The sequence below is a fragment of the Bison bison genome, unplaced genomic scaffold (assembly GCF_000754665.1).
Source record: "Bison bison bison isolate TAMUID 2011002044 unplaced genomic scaffold, Bison_UMD1.0 scf7180017864505, whole genome shotgun sequence".
Classification (NCBI taxonomy): domain Eukaryota; kingdom Metazoa; phylum Chordata; class Mammalia; order Artiodactyla; family Bovidae; genus Bison; species Bison bison.
This window is the reverse complement of record NW_011495062.1, coordinates 3,897,559-3,914,546: the sequence shown is the minus strand read 5'-3', so window position 1 is coordinate 3,914,546 and position 16,988 is coordinate 3,897,559. Positions and strand designations below refer to the sequence as shown.

At 40.1% G+C, this 16,988-nt stretch overlaps 1 protein-coding gene across 1 annotated transcript in view; it reads right to left on the bottom strand.

Annotated features, from left to right (window-relative positions):
- The window catches only part of SGCD (sarcoglycan, delta (35kDa dystrophin-associated glycoprotein)), a 448,681-nt gene that overhangs the window by 403,686 nt on the left and 28,007 nt on the right, over positions 1-16,988 (bottom strand). The gene's annotated exons all lie outside the window — the stretch shown is intronic.

The window sequence follows — 16,988 nt, the reverse complement described above, 5'->3', positions numbered from 1 at the left end:
CTTTTAAGACTCCATTAGTCATTTCTTTACAAGTGAGCTTATGAATCTGTGCTGAATTTCTGCAACTCAATCCTCTTTTCCTCTTTGTAAGGTGCTTCTCTAAGTGTCCAAGTTGACAATAATAATAGTAAGCATTCGCTGGGTATCTACCACACTCTATGTTCTGGTTCACTCCAATCTCTAACACAACTCCTGAATCGCATTACTACAAACAAGTAATGAGAAGCTCAAAGAAGTTAAGCTTCTTGTCCAATATCAGTCACCTGGCTCACCAGTAGCAGAGCTGAGGTTTGAACCCAGGTCTGTTTTCTCAAGAACCTGTAAACCACAACTCCCACTTCTCTAACATCATGTTTTTCACACATCAGGATCCTTCCAACGCATCAACTGGCAGCCTGACTTCATAGCAACTCTGGACAATGACAGCATGATGGAAAATGAGCGAGGAAGCAGGGCAGTCTAGCCTGGAAGGATTTACTCCTACATATTTAAGCCTGCTGATGTGAGGCCTCTGAACCTCTTAAATCTCAGTATGTGATTTGTACAATATGAAAGAAGGGAATAAGGTCCATTAGAAAACACCAAAGAGAATTTCTCCATATATTGTGTAGGAAGCACACTGCCAGGTGGGAGTAAAAAGTATTCATCTGAATGTGTGGACACTTAGAAGGATCTAAAATCAGAGTAGGTGGGGAACACATGTATACCTGTGGCAGATTCATGTTGATATATGGCAAAACCAATACAATATTGTAAAGTAATTAACCTCCAATTAAAATAAATACATTTATATTAAAAAAATTAAAAAAATCAGCTGAAACATAAAAATAAAATAAAATAAAATCAGAGTAGGTATACTGCAGACCATCAGCAGTATATATACTGCTCACACACACACATACACATTGTCAAGGGCTCCTTCATGAGGCCTTGCTGCTGACTCTTGGAGCCATCCCACTTACGCCACGAGAATGGGGACTGGAGGCTCTGAGGAACAGACAGTGATCTCTCAGCCTGGAGAGTACCAAGGAAGGGTGTACAATGCAATTGTTAGGAGTTTGGGGCTCAAATTTCCCTTCATATCCCAGATCTGTCATTTACTGAAACCAGGTGAAAAATAACTTGACCACTTTTTGAAGCCTCAGGTCACTCATTTGGGAAAGGGAGAGAGTTAAAGGACCCGTCTTCTAGGGATGAAATAATATACCCCATGTGAAGTGCTCAGTATCATGCCCAGCACAGAATAAGCTCTCAGTACACATCACCCTACTGATGGCAATAATCTATATGCAAATACAGGAGTTAATGTACCTATGAGTGGCCAAATTCTGTTTGCAGCAATGAAAAAAGCAAAAGACTTGTTCTAAATAAACTCCCTTTTTCTAATACAGAAAGTATTTGTATTAAGTGTGAGGAATTACAGTCTGTATTTATCCTTACAGATGAGGTCCCCAATTCAACCACAATGCAGCCAAGTGGTCCTTAAAGAAAGCAACTATGATGACACATTCTTACTTGTTTTTTATGATTTTCTTCTCTTTTTCATTTTAGCTCATTATTTTTACTTTTTTGAATCTCACAAGTATTACCTAAATACATTCTCCTTGCAAAATGTCACTAGAAAATAGTATAGAAAAGCAAAGTCACCTTCTACTGTCCTCTCCCATCTGCCTCATCATCCCACCTCTCCCCACTGCCCAACTCCTCTCCCAGTGGAGACACTGTATCAGAGGTTCAAGGGATCCACATACTAGATTGCCATCACCTCTTACTCCACTCTTCAATTTCATTTTTAGCATTTATACAACTGTCTTGTCTTAGAAACCTCCTCCCTGACTGGTAAAGCATCTGACTACAACACGGGAGACCCGGGTTCAATCCCTGGGTTAGGAAGATCTCCTGGAGAAGGAAATGGCAACCCACTCCAGTATTCTTGCCTGGAAAATCCCATGGACGGAGGAGCCTGGCAGGCTACAGTCCATGGGGTCACAAAGAGTCGGCCACGACTGAGTGACTTCACTTTCACTTTCATCCCCTCTGTACGTTCTTGCAGCATCCACTCATTCTGGTGGCATTTCTACATTTATTTGTTCGATCATATGATCAAGTCTCTCCTGTTAGACAGCAAACTCTCTCTGAGGAAGGCCCCCATTTACTTCTGTTCACTGTTGTACCTCCAGCACCTAGTACAGCGCTTCACCCACATGAAGAGTTCCATAAACATTTGTTGAGTAAATGTTACTTATTCATTAGGTTGTCACAGTTGGTAACTAGACTGACAAGAGATTCGTACAGTTGAAGATTTCAATAGAAACCAGTCACTTAATTGGGACCTGGAAATTATTTTTCAAAGAAAATCACAAAAATCAGAAATTCTCCACCAGTGAATGTACAACGTGCAAATTATCCCTGCTCTCATGGGAACCTCCTTGCCAAGAACCGCAAGGCAGGTTTCAATTAAGAAAATAAAAATTTGCTCATGTGAACCAAAAGCATTCACTTCCAAAACAGCAACCACCTATTATGACATGAAGTTGGTTTAAGTCAATGAGTGACCAAGTGACCCAAAGGATCATTTCCTTCTATCTTTGGATTTTTAGAAAGAGAACTGTTTTTTTTTTTTTTTTTTTTTTTAAGACTTAGAATTAAGAGAAATTTCAGAGAGAGACAACAAACTTACTTAATATGGCCAACTACAGACAGCGTGTTAATGATCAAAACTCTCTGCCATTGGCCAACCCAGATACAATGGCTAGCTAAGGAATGAGAATGTACCGAGTCTTTTACCAAACATCCCATAGACACTGACTCAAGACTTGCCTGAGTTTGCAAAAGGCAAAGCTCCACAACTCACTGTTCACTCTTGTTTACTCTAAAGTTGGAAGGTTGATTGTAGTAGTTATTAGGCATGAGACCTTATGCAAATCACTGATCCCTAGTTGTCCCTTCATCAGTTCTAACGAGGTGGATGAAACTGGAGCCTATTATACAGAGTGAAGCAAGCCAGAAAGAAAAACACCAATACAGTATACTAACACATATATATGGAATTTAGAAAGATGGTAACGATAACCTTGTATGCGAGACAGCAAAAGAGACACAGATGTATAGAACAGTCTTTTGGACTCTGTGGGAGACAGCAAGGGGGGGATGATTTGGGAGAATGACATTGAACCATGTATATTATCATATGTGAAACGAATCGCCAGTCCAGGTTCAATGCATGATACAGGATGCTCGGGGCTGGTGCACTGGGATGACCCAGAGGGATGGGATGGGGAGGGAGGTGGGAGGGAGGTTCAGGATGGGGAACACGTGTACACCCGTGGCAGATTCATGTCAATGTATGGCGAAACCAATACAATATTGTAAAGTAAATAGATAGATAAATAAATAAAACAAAAGGGTAAAATTACATTATCCCTGCTATGTCTCTCCCATGGGGATGCTGGTAGAGACTCAGGTAATGCAACAAACATGAACCAAAGTTCTAAGGAGTCAAGAACTTTTACAAACATAACAGTGGTTATGAGGATTGAATGGAGCTGTTTTCTCTTACTGTGTCCCTTGGTAAGTAGTAGTCACTTAAAAACACTTGCTGAAATACAGTGATGACTATTACATAAAATTGCAATAGTAACAATTTTATAGATTTTTAAAACCTGTGTGTGTGTATGTGTGTGTGTGTTTGTAGGGAAGAGCAACACATTGGGACTCCATCACACTAGGTCCTTAGTAAGTGGCTATGAAATGATGCAGTTCTCTATTGTTTTCCACTGAAAAAGGCTTAAATTGTCCTCAAGTTCCACTCGCTAACTCATCCTGTGACGATACAGCATCTACTATTAGCCAACCAAGTGTTATGAGATGCCAATAAGTTTTTACACTTAATAAAGCTGACCAATAATTAAAAGCCGGCAAATATGCATACTTTCAGCTATACAGGTATTCCAGTTAGAAGGTTTCACCATTAAATATAAAGGCTATACTCCTGAGAATTTTTTCTATGCTTTAACTCCATTTTTAACAAAGCAACTCCTTATTTAGTTAGATGATTCACATGTGGCTTAGTGAAGGCAGAAAAGTAATTCAAAAGGCAACTAAACCATGATTCTTATAACACAGGTACTGCTTCTGTAGCTAGCGACTCCTTAAAATATTCCTGAAGCTAAAACTGCCTGAAGTAGTCAATGACTGAAACAGTTTTGAAGTAATTTTAAAATGTGTACTCCTTATTACTCCTAGATACAATGGTGACCATCAGTGCCATTGAAGATTCTGCCAGTAAACACATTACTAGTTATGACATATCTATTTTTTGACAGCAAAGATTTCTGAAAAAGTTAAAAGCATAAACTTTCAAGTTCAACATACTTGCACAGATATATGTATATGTACAGATAGTATGCCCTTTTATATGTAGTATGTAATAGACATTCAAACTACTACTTTTACTTACTAGCTGAAAAAGGTGGTAAGAAAGCAGGTTAAGCAAGCTCTGAGCTTTAGTTTTCTTATAGTTGAAGGGGAGATAATAGCACACCCCTCACAGTGTTACTGCGAGGAAAAAGAGAGAACTCAGGTAGGCCCCTAGCACTGAGCTCAATGCAAGGTGTGGTGTGGCATAGTCAATGGCAGTTGTTCTTGGTGGTGGTGGCGGTGGTGTGCCAGACTGTACAGATCTTCCTGGACTTACAATAGGGTCAAATTTTGAAAAGCTCACTATCTGTTGCAAATAAGATAAGTCAAAAATGCATTTGGGACTTCCCTGGTGATCCAGTGGTTAAGACACTGACTTTCAGTGCAGGGAGTGTAGACTCGATCCCTGGCTGGGGAACTAGGATCCCACATGCCACCATATATATACTGCTTTGAGTCTCAGTGAACTCCGGGAGTTGGTGATGGACAGGGAGGCCTGGCATGCTGAGATTCATGGGGTCGCAAAGAGTCGGACACAACTGAGCGACTGATCTGATCTGATCTGAAGCCATTAAAAAAATGATACAAGATACAATTAATATACTTAATCTACTGAAAATCACAGCTTAGGCTCTCCAACCTTAAATATGCTCAGAACATTGACAGCAGCCTACAGTGGGGCACAATCATCTAACCCAAGACCTATTTTATAATAGAGTATGCGATACATCATGTAACTTACTAGATGCTGCACTAAAAGGGAAAAGCAGCATAGGTCATAGTGTACCAGTCATTTATCCTTGTGAGGGCATGGTTGACTGGGAGCTAGAAGCTGCTGCACCCCAGAGGCAGGGCCATACCACCCATCTCTAGCTTGGGAAAGAATTACAATTTAAAACTGGATCTACTGAATTCACACAACTCTTACAACATAAAGTTGAAAAATTATAATTCAAAGCATCCTAAGTTTGGGACCATCTGTACTTCCCAAAGGTGGCCAGAACCCTATCTCCTACAGCCACCACACAGGTGATCACAAATTGACAGGTTAAAATAAAAGACATTCATTCCATAATATTTCTGGAGGCCGGAAGTTTGAAATCAAGGTGTCAGGCGGGCTCCACTGCCTCTGGAGGCTCTAGAGAGGAATTCCTTCTTTGCCTTTTCCATCTTCCAGAGTCTGTGGGCATCTGTTGTAGTTTCATCACTCCAAACCCTGCCTCTCTGGTCATACAGTCTGCTTCACTTCTGTCTGTGTCAAATCTTTCTCTGCCTTACTCTTATAAAGATCCCTGTCACTGGATTGTGGGTTTGAGTAGAAATCCTCATCTCAAGATCCTTAACCTAGATAAGACTAAATAAGGTAATACAAAGTTCCAGGGATTAAGATGATGACCTATGTTTTAGAGGATACCATTCAATCCACAACAATTTCCCATCCTATAAGTTCCTCTAGAACCTTGCAACTCCCCCATGTAGACGGGATTCTGTGTGCCTTCCCCTTGAATTCTGGCAGGATTTTGTGTCTGCCTTCACAAACAGAGTGAAGTAGCGATGCTACCTGACTTCTGAGTCTAGGTCATAACAGCATTAGGCACTTCTACCTCATTTAAGTGGGACACACATCCTGGAACCCAGCTACCGTGAGGACAGGAAGCCCACGTGAGCCTACATGGAGGGGCCGTGTGTAGGTGTTCTGGCTTACAGAGGTTCCGGCTCTTAGTCACCATCAACTACCCACAAATACAAGCATACCTCCAGATGGTTACAGTCCTAACTGTAGAATCAACACCAGTCATGGAGTCTCCTCAGCTAAAGTCCTAGACATCAGAGGCCAGACTGAAGTCCCACTGAGGTCTACCCCAAATGGAGAGTCCTGAGCAAAATAAACAATTTTTCTTGTATTCAGCCACTAAGTTTTGGGGTGGTTTGCTGCAAAACAATAAATAAGAGACTAATTATTCATTAAATAATGAAATGGGTTAAGGTTAAAGATTAAAAAAAATAACAACAGTGCATTAGAAATATTTCCTGGCATTGAGCATCTTGGATTTTTGTCTAAATATAGTGGGAGCATACGCAAACACATACACTTTTAGAGGAAAAAGTGACTCAGTCTCTCTCATTCTGACTGACAATATGGGAGGATCCCTTAATTAGAAATTATATGAGCTACAGTAGACCTTATATATCATTTGGTCAAACTTCATATTCTACAGGTTCAGAAAGTAAGACACAAAAGTGGTCCCGGTGACTCCCCCACTCAGTATAGCTCTTTACCCACAAAAGGTCCTCTATCCCAGTCTCACTACCTACCCAATCAGGAATACTGAAAGGAGGGGAGTAGCAGAGATTGGGTGTGAGGAAAAGGAGCAAGCTGCTATAAATGTAGTTATTTGGGGCATCTGTTCAACAGATTGGAATCTTCCTTCTCTGGAATGAGTGAGTGAAGTCGCTCAGTCGTGTCCAACTCTGTGATCCCATGCACTGTAGCCAGCCAGGCTCCTCTGTCCATGGAATTCTCCCAGCAAGCATACTGGAGTGGGTTGACATTTCCTTCTCCAGGGGATCTTCCCGACTCAGGGATCGAACAACGGTCTCCTGCATTGCAAGCAAATTCTTGAGCAGCTGACCCTCCAGGGAAGCCTTGCTTCTCTACCTTTGGTTAAATTGAGGGTTTTGTTTGTTTGTTTACTTTCCTACCTTAAGCCTGTGACTCCAGGCCTCGGTCGGGAAGATCCCCTGGAGAGGGAAATGGCAACCCACTCCAGTATTCTTGCCTGAGAAATCCCATGGATAGAGAAGCCTGATGGGCTACAGTCCAAAGGGTGGCAAAGAGTTGGACACGAGTGAGCATGCCAGGCCTTAAAAACTGTCTAGGGCACAGAAAGGAAAGCCACCAATTGTTATATGGAAGGAAATGAAAAATCTGTTTCCACGTTCACTTTACATGCTTTCCATGAGCTGTCTGAGAAGAAGGCTCACAGATTTTAGACCTGTTTTATAACAGAGACCTTCCTGCATTAGTGGAAATGTTTTCTATCTGCTCTGGTGAGGATGGCTCGCTTCCCTGGTGGCTCAGAATGTAGTCTGCATTCTGCATTCTGCACCTCAGACTACAGAATGTAGTCTGTAGTGCGGGAGACCTTGGTTTGATCCCTGGGTTGGGAAGATCCCCTGGAGAAGGGAATGGCAACCCACTCCAGTATTCTTGCCTGGAAAATCCCATGGACAGAGGAGCCTGGCAGGATATAGTCCATGGGGTTGCAAAGAGCTGGACATGACTGAGTGGCTTCACTTTCCCTCTTTTTTTTTTATTTATTTTTAAATTTTACTTTATTTTTAAACTTTACATAATTGTATTAGTTTTGCCAAATATCAAAATGAATCCATCACAGGTATACATGTGTTCCCCATCCTGAACCCTCCTCCCTCCTCCCTCCCCATACCATCCCTCTGGGTCGTCCCAGTGCACTAGCCCCAAGCATCCAGTATCGTGCATTGAACCTGGACTGGCACTTTCCTTCTTTTCTTTCTTTCTGGTGAGGATGGGGGCTACTCACCCCATGTAGCCATTAACTTATGTGAAATGTAGCTCACGTGACTCAGGAACTGAATTTTTCCTGTGACTTAATTTTAATACCATATTGGACAATGCATTTTGAGACAAAGTATTTACGAAGCCATTCTGAGGTTAGAGATTCTAACTAGTGACACAAACAGTTCAAGTGACCTGAAATTTCATATTCACTGCTGCGTCTCTTTCTTGTTGCTATTTAGTCTCACAGCCGTGTCCGACTCTTTTGTGACCCCATGGACTGCAGCCCACCAGGCTCCTCTATTCATGAGATTTTCTGGGGAAGATTACTGGAGTAAGTTGCCAGTTCCTCCTCCAGGGGATCTTCCTGACCTAGGGATCGAACTCACATCTCCATATCTCCTGCATTGCAGGTGAATTCTTTACCACCGAGCCACTGGGGAAGCTCTGAATAACCTTTCTTCTGTGGAAGGATTGGTCTTTGAGTTCACAGTGGTAAAATGCATCTTGGGATTCAGAACTTCTCTCCTATGATTGCTTAATGCCTCAGTAAGAGTGGAGAGATCTCCATAATGTGGTTGCAATTTCTGATTTCTGAGAGTCATTCAGAGTTCACAGCTGCATGACCAAAAAAGAACTAAAAATTCCTTCTGTGAGCAGCTATATGTGATGGAAGAAGACAGAAATTCAGAGAGATTTTTCTGACATTCTTTTTCTCAATTCTAGAATCACAAATAAAGTGAATTTTGAGTGTATGAAGATGATAATAAGTGGGAAAGGTCAGAAATATTATCCAAATAATAAGTTAATGTTGCACAGTGATTTGTTTATAATTGGAACTCAAGTTTCCCAGTTTGACCTCCCAAGAGTATCTATAATTTGCATCCTGTTGAACTTGACTAGCATCAGCGCCTGCTCGCCTCTTTCCCACCCACTCCTCTCTCCAGAGGCCTGGCCTCTCAGCACTGGAAGGAACTACACTATCCGAGGTGACCTGCGTTTAACATCCCTGCATCCAGGCTACAGTCACAGTGACTTCTCTGCTTTCAACACCATTCAAAAGGTCCTTCTCTATCCTTTAAGCCTCAACCTAAGGAGCCTTCCAGGGCCTTCTACCTTTGACTAATTTCTTCTTTCACACTCCCTTAAAAAGTCTGTCACTTAGGGGAACTTATTAAAATTTCACATGTTTTTTTCTTCTTAGTAAATTATACTCTATTAAAGTACAGGATTTTCTTTATTATAATCTTTAATGACCAGAAAAACCACAGTGCTGCACCATATGCTGAAGAAATACCTATTGAACTGTAGCAAAAGCACCCAATAAACTGTACAAATTTGTAACAAGCTTGTTTTATAGCATTTCGCAGTAATTACAAGGACTAAAATCATCCTTGAGGATTTGCATTCTTGCAAAAGGTATAAAACACAGTAAGCTTCAAACTAAATAGGACATGACAGAGCCCTATTCCAGGACTTTCACGGAACAGAGTGGATTTTTGTCCTGTGTTTTTCTGCATTACAATGTTCATGCTACCTTAAAAATAACATTGTGGTCATTTTTCAGCTTGATGAATTTGAGCTAATGGATGAAAAAGTAACCTCCAGAGACAGAGCCCTGAGAGATGGAAACACAGTGTTCTCAATATAAAAAGCCTTTCCAAGTTCTCAAGTGACACTGGCATCAGAGCTGAAGCAATTGCTATTCACAATACATTCATTAACAATGTTAAGTGAAAGATACAACTAAAGCCAATAAAATCATTTTGTCCCATTTCCTGAGCAATTCTGTATATTAACTAGGATGATTTCTCCTGCTTCTTGTCTATTTCACACTCCTGACTTGTGTAATTAAAATGTAGCAGGTAGTTGATACACAGGAGGGAGTGTCTGTATTAAAAATACCTTTTCATAATCAAATTCAAGCACTCATCTCATTTATGGTCTGTCTATCTTAATAAATCAACTCTTACTTCATTTTAAAAGCCATATAAAGCTCTATTAACCCCCTTTACATACTAATTTAAAGTGACGGGCTATCCATAAATTTTTCACATTCATTTATTCAATAAATATTCTAAATATCTACTATATACTAAGCAAGTTGTTGAATGCTGTCACTATAAAGGTGAATGGTTAAGGTTACCGTCTCTGTAGGGGAAACAGGAAAATTAAATAATGCAGTACTGTATGTCTTCCCACTGCAGGACACCAGGTACAGCAAAGACAAAAGAGTTGTCAGGTTTATCTGGGAGGACTTCTGAGAAAATCTGAGAAATCAGAGAAAAGCTTAAAAAGAGCGCTGTGTATGGAAGATCAAGTATAGGTGTGATTTTCAAGTGAATTTCTGACCTTATGGGAGGGAAGTCCTGGCCCAGCTGCTTGATGAGCAGGACTGACTGAATGATTCTACCCTCCCAGGCCACAGCTGATGGGGTATCTCATGTGGTCCATGCACAATAAACAAGTAGAACATGATGTATACAATCTGCTGAGCCAGTGCAGTTCCCTCTCTGGAACTTCATGTGGGTAACAGAAGGAGACTAGCGGCGGGGAGGGGGGGGGGGAGGTGGAAGCAGAAGGGGAAAGTCATTACAGAGAAAAGATCAAAGGCACACACATGTTGAAGATGCCAGGAAGCAGGAAGCTTGGATAAACACAGGAGGTAACTGGTAGCCCCACAAAGGTAGAGGGATCCTGGCCTGCCAACAGAAGCAAAAGTTTCAGGGCAATACCAAGGCCATGTGGTCCATTAAAATCAGAGGATGGGCATCCCCAACACTGCTGTTGGTTCTTAAGAGTACTCTGGGTCCCATGGCCATGAGACCCACCCACGCACCAGGACAGCCCCTGTCCTGTTCCCTCTGCAAGTGTATCCTCACTCCCCTCTGCTTGAGTTAGTTTGACTGGGTCATGGCTCCTCAACCCTTCTCCAAACAGATGATGTGTCAGTGTTCTGAGTTATGGAACTCACTGCCCATTCGCTCTGGCTTTTACTGTTTCACACTGTGTCCAATTTACAAGTATTAGAATGCCTTCCTCTGACCCTCAGTGGATCTTTATCTTACTTTAGGGTAAATAAATCATGTTTTAGACATTGCACTGAACAAATTCAATTTGTCTTCATGAAAAATAGCACTTGGAAAATGGGCAGCATATTGTACTGATTAAGAGTGCAGGCTCAAAAGCCAGACTCCTGTGACCCAATTTCAGCTTCAGCACTCACTGACTGTGTGACCTTGGACAAGTTATTGCACTTCTTGGAACCTCCTCGTCCCCATTTATAAAATATGCATGATAGTAGTGTCTACCTCATAGGAATTTTTATTAACATTATACAGGAACATTACAAAGTAAGTTCTGTTTTAGTTTTTATTAAACAAATGGACATTCTCTTCTTAATCATAGATACAATGGTTTGGACTTTGTAATTTTAATGAGTGGAAAAGAAAGAGAAGTTAGAGGATCTGTTAAACACTAGCATCAGATCAGATCAGATCAGATCAGTCGCTCAGTCGTGTCCGACTCTTTTCGACCCCATGAATCGCAGCATGCCAGGCCTCCCTGTCCATCACCAACTCCCGGAGTTCACTGAGACTCACGTCCATCGAATCAGTGATGCCATCCAGCCATCTCATCCTCTGTCGTCCCCTTCTCCTCCTGCCCCCAATCCCTCCCAGCATCAGAGTCTTTTCCAACGAGTCAACTCTTCACATGAGGTGGCCAAAACACTAGTATAGCTAGCTACAATTTATCTAGGACATATTGTGTGCCCAGCATGGACCAGGTACTTGACATCCATCATCTCATACATGTGGTCTGTATAAAACACTCAAATGTGTTTGACAATTAACAAACACACATTGAAAGCTGACTGCATACCAGGCACTGGTCCATGGCTATAAATATGAATAGAATACAACCCCTGCTCCTGAGGAGTTCCCAGTATGGTTGAGATGCTCAAGCTGGGTCAGGCAACTTTATCATCTACTTTGGTTCAATCAACTGCAAGATGAGGATGTTTGAAGAGGTGGCTCGAGGTACCTATTTCATCTAATAATGATTTCACACTCACTGGAAATAAAACTTTTTAAGCTTTGCCACTAATAAGCACTTGTGCTAAATGACACTGTAGACAATCGGTACTGCAGTATTTTGGGAGGTCTTTGAGGCCAAGTTATTTGGATTGAGCTTCTGGAATACACTGGTAGAAGCAGCAGCCCTCTACAGAGAGAGATCTCACATGGTCGAGGCCAAGCTCCAAACACAAAACTGTAGTGTTCAAACAGGAAGATGCCTTGCAATCCTAAAGGATACCTAGTTCACTGCTTTCATTTCTGTACTGAGTGCCAGAAGGAAAAGGTGATGTAGTTCATAGCCCACTAGGTGTCCCATTCCGTGACACTCATGCTAGGGATTTCTGCACTGCCCCACGATACATCACAGAGATGAATAAACCATATTCCAGACTAAGACTGTTTGGATTCAAACCTCTACTCTGCCACTTTTTAGCTATGTGATCCCAAATCAAGTTATTGAGCTTCTCTCCTCCCTGTGAAGTTGGTATCATAATACCAATCCACATATACATTAAGTTAGATAAGTTGCAATGGCAGAGAGCCTGATGCAAAATGAGCCTTCAATAAATGATGATGATGATAATGGTAAACACTAACAGAAGGCATTTACTTTGGAACAAGCTCCTTTTCTAAGCACTTCACATTTATCACCTCATTCACTCTTCACAACAAACATATAAACAGGTAGGTATTGCTATTACTCCCAATATATGGCATTACAGAAAGGTTGAAAAATTTGTCAAAGTAGCAGAACTCATATGTGAGCATAGAGCATCTTTGTCCTGAGTCTGAGCCCCTAACCACTGCCCTGAGTGGGGTCTCCTATGATTTTCTGTTCCCAACATGAAATCTTCCTACAGGTCAGGTGCTAACTCAGACTGGTCTACACACCAACCTATGACACAGATAGCATTATTCAGTTTGCATTAAATATTTATATAAACATCAAAAGGGACTATAACAAAGGTGGAAGCAGTGAAGGGAGAGGTCATTGACTGTAGGATAAAGAGAACTGAGTTAAGGACTGAACACACATAACTATCAGGAACTACTCCATGCAGGAAATGTCAGTGGATATCTTGGAAGCAAATTTGTGATCTGATGACACAGGGCGGGTAACAAAGGTGATGAACCACTTGAGCAGCTTCAGAGCTGTGTTGAAAAGCCCGGTCATTGCAGCAATTAGCTAGAGGAGGTAGACACGAATGAGCGGCTGAACTGAACTGACCTGAACTGAACCGACTGTGTGTTGTGGTATAAAGGGGTAGGCTTGGAAGTCAAGCACCAGTTCTTTGACTACTAGCTGTTTCCTTTAGAAAGCCACTCAACTTCTCTGAGCTTTGGGTTTTATTTTACTAAAATGGAGATTGTAATACCCAATTCGTAGGGTTGTTTGGAAAATTAAACAAGATAATTGTTTTTACTGCCAAGCAGTGACTAGCACATATTAAGCACATGCTTAATAAATAATACTAGTTTCCTTGTAAAGCACAGTGTGTGATAAACTACGGGAGGTGAACCTATGGGTCTTTACAACATAGGTAAATTATACACTCCTCCAAGTAGGGAAAACACTGGAAAAGAGTAGGAGACTGTAATTCTATCCTGATTAATAATGAACAGCAGAGTAATCTGCTAAAAGCAGAGAAAAAAATTAATTTTTATTCTGATTTACATCTGGGACAAATAAAACTTGGTTGGATGTTTGTCCAGATTGTTATAATGGAAGGACTCTTTCAGCATAACCCTTGGGGACAGCATAGAATGCAAATCTGACAACATAGAAAATTCTGGATGCCTGATATTGGATAAACTGCAGAGTCCTCGGAAACACTTGCAGATGACATCACTCTTGGTTTGTCAGTACTCAGAGGGTTTGATTAAGGTGTGAACTTTTCCAAATCCCAAATTACTAAACATTCCAGGTGTACCAAATAATCAGTCTTTCCTCTTGACAATCGTCCAGAATCCTCACAGAAACTGCTTCACTCCTATCGCATTGGATTTCCTGTGTTCACGCACCCCACATTCACCAATGTAATATTGGTGAACACCTCATTCTTTCTCAAGATATTCACTGTCAGTAAATTATTATTTGTAGAATAGAATTATAATTCTAAAGGGATATGCATTATACCGTGATTTATGGAGAATATGTTTTTACCATCCAGGGAAAGACCAATTTTCTGACACTTAAGTTCTATTTGCTCAAAAGCATTACTGTTACAAAATTACACATTATGACTAGTAATAGCATTATTCTCACCTCAGTAAGTACTTGGTTTGGTAAATCTTTAAGAACTCTCAACTTTGGCAATCAATTTAGTTAACTACAGGAAATAGCCTATTTTATATAGATTATTACCTTAATATCATATTGCTCCCCAAACTCACATAACATTCAGAGTGAATTGTCACTCAATATACATTTACATAGACATCTCACTATTGAGCCTGCCAGATAAAACATACTTGAGAAGCCAGATTTGTGTAATATCATGGTTATCTAGGTTTGAGTTCATATTCACCACCACATTCACCCTCTAATCTTTCAGGTTCTATACATTAACTTCATGTCAAACTATGTCAATATAACAAAAACAGCCCCAAACAGGGAATGAGAGGGAAACATGAGTCTCAGCTAAATTTCAGTGGAAAGATAATGAATTCCATCTGGTTGTTCTTGTCCCACCATCCAACCATCTCACTATCAAGAACCTGGAGTATTCCAGAATTACCTTTCAATCCCTCAACAACTCATATCCAAACAGTAGCTGAGGTTGAGGTATGTCACTTCCATCTTTTAATGTCTTTTGAGCATTTATTCTTCATTCTACTGCCCTAGTTTCAGTCTTCTTCTATTTTATATTACAATATAGAATTTTTCTACTTTAAAGTTTTTGAAATATGAAATAAAAACATCACAGAACGTGCATAGTGACAAATGACAACTATGGTCCCTTGGACTTAAGGGCAGATTCATGACACCTTTTAGAGCCTTAAACTCTGAGACACTTTCTCCATTATATTGCATCCTTACATGAGCAGTATCTAGACTACAACTTGGATCATACCTCCTTCTCTCTCTCACCTAAAACACTTCTCTGATTTTTTTAAAATATAAAGTAAGTTCAAAAAAATGTTTACAGATTCTAATTCAGAAGTAGAACCTAATGTGCTCCAATATTCTAGAACATATTTTCTTAGACCCCTACAATACATTGGAAATTGACCTGTATCATCTTTGAAACTTAAAACTGCAATTCAGAAGCTTAATTTGCTGGTGCTTACTGCAAATATTAAAAAGTGAACCATTCTCCATCACTAAAACGTCTATAAATAACATACACTGGAAAGGGTGTGGAGAAAAGAGAACCCTCTTACACTGTGGGCAGGGATGTCAGTTGGTGCAGCCACTACAGAAAGTCCCTCAAAAACTAAAGATAGACTTACCACAAGATCCCGAAATCCCACTCCTAGACAAAAACATAATTTAAAAAGATACATGAGCCTTCATATTGAGAGCAGCACTACTCACAACAGGCAAGACATGAAAACAACCAAAATGTCCATCAAAAGATGAATGGATAAAGAAGATGTGGTAAAAATACACAGTGGAATACCACTCAACCATAAAAAGAATGAAATGCCTTTTGTAGCAACACAAATGTACTTAGAAATGATCACATTAGGTAAATCAGAAGGAGAAAGACAAATATCATGTCACTTATATGTGGAATCTAAAATATGAAACAAATGAACTTCTCTGCAACAGGAACAGAATCACAGACAGAGAATGGACTTGTGGTGCCTGGAGGTAGATAGGAGTGGGATGGCCTGGGAGTCGGGGATTGGCAGACACACTATCACATGTAACACAGATAAACAACAAGGTCCTATTGTATAGCACAGGGAACTATATTCAATGTTATGATAAACCATAATGGAAAAGAATGTGAAAAAGAAAGCATACGTATGTATAACTCAATCATTTTGCTATACAGCAGAAATTAACACAGCATTGTAAATCAACTATATCTTGATTTTAAAAGTGAGCCCTTTTGATGCACTAACACTGGTTTATGTAATCCTCATGAGCCAAGTGCCAAGAGCCCTTCTCATGAGTGATGAACAAAGGCCCACAGAAAAGAGATGCCACCACTGCTATTATCAAAGTTCACGCTGCCTGGGAGACACACGTAAATATTTTTATCTGGAGTGATCAGTAAAATAATAAATACACAAATGGAGCTACAGGAGTATCAGGGAGGAGTTGTACCAGGCAGAAAATGGAGAAAAGCAGCCCGAGGAGAAGAAATGGCCTGAGCAAAGGCAAGAAAGTTTACCTGTGCACAGGTGTGAGGGATTAAAAATAAACTCTATAATTCAGGAAAGACAAATATCCACTATTCTATTTTGGATTTTCACATGAAATCCTTACTTTTAATTATATTATGGTTACATTTCCTTATCACACAAGAATTCTTTTATATTGCCAACATAATTACTTACTTTTGACATTACCAGGGGAAAAGAAAGCATTTTTAGGACTATGCTCTCACTAATGCAAGAATTTATTTATACTGTTATAATCTTTACAAAAGCTCTAGGGAAATACCTCAGAATAACTCCAAAAATCTTTTTGCCAAGATTTTGTTTTCATTTGAACTTCAACAAGCAAATGTCCAATCAGCTGCATGGCCCTAAGTACCAAGATCAAGAATTTCTTCAAGAAAGTATAAACACAAATTCTTTAAAAATAATAATAATAATAAAATAGCTATACTCTCTGATTCTATTCCTAAAAATTGAGGAAATGCTCCATAACTACCAGGTGTAAATAGATACTGAAAATTCTTTAATGTTCTCCAAAGGCTAATTGAACACTGATGTTTCAACCTTTACCTCATGAAAACTTTCTTAATTACTACTAAAATTAAAAAAAAAAAAAA